General features: G+C 39.6%; 1 pseudogene across 1 annotated transcript; it reads right to left on the bottom strand.

Moving 5' to 3' along the window:
- Positions 1 to 371: 371 nt before the first annotated feature.
- On the bottom strand, positions 372 to 3,830 carry LOC308433781 (ADP/ATP translocase 2-like; annotated as a pseudogene). Its single transcript has 3 exons — positions 3,761 to 3,830; positions 3,031 to 3,131; positions 372 to 1,272 (listed from the first exon to the last, which is right to left on the bottom strand). The product of its transcript is annotated as an ADP/ATP translocase 2-like (transcript).
- Positions 3,831 to 4,316: the final 486 nt, after the last annotated feature.

Raw genomic sequence — 4,316 nt, 5'->3', positions numbered from 1 at the left:
ATGTAGAGGTATAGTATTTTCAAATAATAAATAATATCCTTAAAATAAAAACCTTCATTTATTTTCCCTGTTACATTATTTTTCATGTATGCCATAAATTTACAGTTTAATTATTTTCTTAGCTGTATTAGAAATAAATGAAATTTACATGTTTAGACTACAGAATATGCTGTCTTAATAGATAATAGACAGTTAGACAAGTAGCTAAGGAATCTCTTGTGAGAATAAATTTAATTATTTAATTATATCCATACTTTGGTTCATGCTCATCGTAAAATTGATGACATTTAGAAATTTTTTTTTCTTGAATGTTCAAGAATATGGTATATTATACAACATGCCTATTCTTGGAGAGAATACCTAGGACATAATCATGTGCACTTCTTGATCTCGTCATACAAGACAAGCAAGTACAAAGACACCAACCCTACCTCTGAGAACTTTGGACCATGCACCCTTGAAAAAAGAAGAGCCTTGCTTCCTTCATTGCAAGCCATCTTCTGCAGGCAGTCAAGCGCGCCTATATACATGATTATCACTTCCTCTGTGTCCAGACTGACCGCGAACCGTGTCAAAAGGATAAGAAACCAGTCCAGCACTAGCAGTAACAAACTGTGCAATCATCCGGCTGATGAAGATGTGAGGATTCTTGGGATATGTGAGCATTCCCTTTGCTGTGTCATAGATACCAAAGTAGGGAGCTCGGTACATGATAGTGCCCTGTAGTGACACAGTAACAGCTTTAATTCCATCAGGCCCTTAATTCCATCAGATTTATAGATCTTAACCAAGCAATCACCGAGGTCTTTGAATTCCTGTTCAGCTTCAGCTTTGCCCACCTGCATCAGCTGCTAGACGGATAGGGGCAAAATAAAGAGGGTACGCAGAGCACCAGGAGGTAACCCCAGCGGCAACACCTGAAGCCCAGTTTTCTGCAAAGTATCACCAAAACTGGATCCTTTTGTCTATACCACCCAGAACGATCTGCTTGTATTTATCTTTGAAGGCAAAGTTGACAGCCTGGGTGCGGAAGTATCTGATGACATTGGCCAGGTTACCACGCCAAAAGGACAGGACTCCCTGTTCCTTGGGGGTACGAACCACACAGTCTATAATGCCCGTGTATTGCTTTTCTGCCGTGACTTCCTTTCTGGAATGCTCCACCTGTAGCAGCCGCTTGACCTGCTCCATGGGTGCTACCGCCATCTTGGAGATGGCTGCGGACACGCCACTGGCCAAGAAGTCCCTGGCGAAAGACACAGCGGCATTTGTCTTGTTGAAAGCAAAAAAAGAAGAGGCAGGCGAGTGGGGGACAGGACTGGCTTGACAACCGTTTTAACTTGCAGACTCTGAGATATGTAGAATCTTGAAGCCCATTTTTTAAAGAAATAATTTCAAGTCAGGTTACTGGATATGTCTGTGAGGCTATTTTCAAAAACATTTATCCATGGTGACAAGATCCTCCCTTGTGGACAGCACCATTTCTTAGGTTGGAGACCCATGACTAAAAGAAAAATAGCAAAAGGAAAAAAATACTTGTGTGCATATATTTGTATGTCTCTGTTTATCAGTAAATAAATGAGAATAAACATACATATATATTTATATATACCTAATGGAGTTCCCAAGATTAATATAAAATATTATGAATATATTGAATTTTCAGTAATGTAAATTTAACAGTTTGCTATGTGGCTTGATATAAAATTATTTGAAACATAGAAAGATGATTCCAAGTTTTCAGAATTCAGCCTAGCTCTCTGATAGCAGTAATAAGATGAGAAACTGGGAGTCTTTCTTACAGGAAACAGTTGTCACTGCTAGTAGTTTTAATTTTCGTGTTTCTCTCTTTGCTTGAGCATTTCTGAAGCGTGTTCTTTACCTGTTATATAATGTACAATGCTCTCCACTCACAAGTACCCACCTAACAGACTGGTGTGGAAGCAGAGTTACATATTGCTTTTCTCACCCTAAGCAGTGAGATGCTTATTCAGTCTCTTGAGATTTAAAATGCAGAATTAAGATTTCACTCCCTGCAAGTATGTATTCTACAGCCTGATTACATTACAAATATCAGCAACCTGTTTCTATTGTGTTTTCCAAGACATACAGGCAGGTTTCCTTAACTAATACAGCTATTAGATTATAGATGGAATTTTTTTAAACATAGGATTCTGATATAAACTAAATAAAATAAAGCTTGCATTGAATGACACGTGAGAAAAAGATTTTCTTTTCATATTCCTTCCATTCGTTCTCCGTCTAATATACAAGATCTAGGAATATTTAAAATAATCAACATTTTAATTGCAATATTATAGAACTAAACCTGTTTTCAAAGTGAAAGATGTTTTTAGTATACTGTCTCAGTATCCATGCATACTGAAAATCTATAGATTTATGAAATTATTGGAAGTTTTAAGCATTTGTGTTTGGTAATACATATCCATTTAAATGCATATGTGCTATCTCATATACACCCTGATCTCTCAAAATTAATTTAATGAAGCCTTCCATAGTCTTCCTACTTAGTGTAAATAGTAAGAACTATATAATGAGCACATCTTGAGACCCAATCCATGGGTAAACACCAATAGCTAACACTATTAATGAAACTCTGTTAATCTTGAAGACCAAAGCATGTTATTGCTCTCTGAGAGGCTACACCCACCAACTGATTCAGACAAATGCAGTTACCCACAGACAAACAATGGATAGAGCTTTGGAACTCTTATGAGAAAAGAGGAAAAAGAATTGAAGACCCTCAAAGGGGATAGGAACTCCACAGGATGACCACTAGAGTCAACTAACCTGGACCCTTGGGGCTCCCAGAGTCTGAACCACCAACTAAAGAGCCCACATGGGCTGGACCAGGAATTAGCCCCCCACCCCCACTCAGGAGTAGCACATGTGCAGATGTGCAGGTTGACCTTCATATGGACCCCAAAATTGTTCCCTGCACATAGGATATGTTCTCCTAACTGGGCTGCCTTGTCTGGACTGAGTGGGAGAGGAAGCAGTTAGCCTTACAGAGACTTGAAGTTCCAGGTTGTATGGGGGAGGGATATCCTTGGGGAATCCCAACTGCTCATAGGAGAAGGGAAGGGGGATGGGGAAGAACTGTGAGAGGGCTTTACCAGGAGAGGGGCAGTGAGCAGGATGTAAAGTGAATGAGTGTAAAAATTAAATTAAATTAAATTAAATTTTAAAAAGGAACCTTAATTAGGTAATATCATGCTTCTGTCTCTGTCTTACTGTTAGGGGTGGACTGGTGCTGCTCTGCATTCCCTAGATCTGCCTCCCTGCAGATGAGCAAATTTCAAATACACCAGTCTTTGTTGTGTAAACCTTGCTCCTGAATGTAAAGCTACTGGTTAAATAAAAGGGCCTACAGTCAGTTTCTGAAGAGAGTTCAGGTAGGCAGGTTTTTAGTTACCTGGCCCTGTGCGTGTGTGTCACAGAACAGGACATGGAGTTTAGTAGAAGGAAAAAGAAATGGAGAGAATTGGAACTATTCATTAGAAGTGATAGGCTTGGAGCATGTCTGATGGAGCTAGCTCAAACAGCAAGTACACTTGAGTCCAAATGGGATGCTGGGATGTAGATATCCAGCAGATAGAAAAATTGATTAAGGGGTAATGTTCCAGTACTTGTGATGAACTGATTCAGTAAATCTATAGGACTTTGCCTCGATTGTTGGGGAGCTGGTTGGGTCACATTAATAACTATTAGAGTTTATTACAATTCACTTTTATCTTACCTGTTATGTCATGTGCTGAATCCACATAACAGCAGAGATGAGTAGCAGCATCCTGTTCTCTGAGATCCATTGCTAGGCTCTCTCTCCCTTCCTCCCAGAGTAGTTCTGCTAGCATCCAGAATATCCAGCCAACTTGAGGGATAACTAGATGGCTAAGGGACAACATGTCCTGCTGTTAAGTGTGGTTCCTATACCCAATGAGACTCCCTTGAAGCAAACTAACCTTTGTTTGCAAGTACGTGTCATCTGAAAATAACTTCTGGAATAGAGGTACCCATTTTCTCATTTCCCCTTTCAGAGTTCACACCCTGTCTGGCTTGAACCTGTGCAGGCCCTGTGGATGCTACCACAGTTACTCTGAGATCATGTAAGTATCAATCTTCTTGTGTCTGGAAGATGCTATTTTCATGAAGTCATCCATCCACTATGTTCCTTCCATTTCTATTGCATTCTTTTCACATAGCTCCCTGAGCTATGCCTGAAGAGGTTTGATGAAGAAATCCCATTAATGATAGAGTGTCCCATAATATCTCAATATTTTCATATTTTTTCAGCT

Source organism: Micromys minutus, assembly GCF_963924665.1.
Source record: "Micromys minutus genome assembly, chromosome: 20".
NCBI lineage: Eukaryota > Metazoa > Chordata > Mammalia > Rodentia > Muridae > Micromys > Micromys minutus.
Note: the sequence above shows the minus strand (reverse complement) of the source record. Positions and strands in the feature narration are given on the sequence as shown.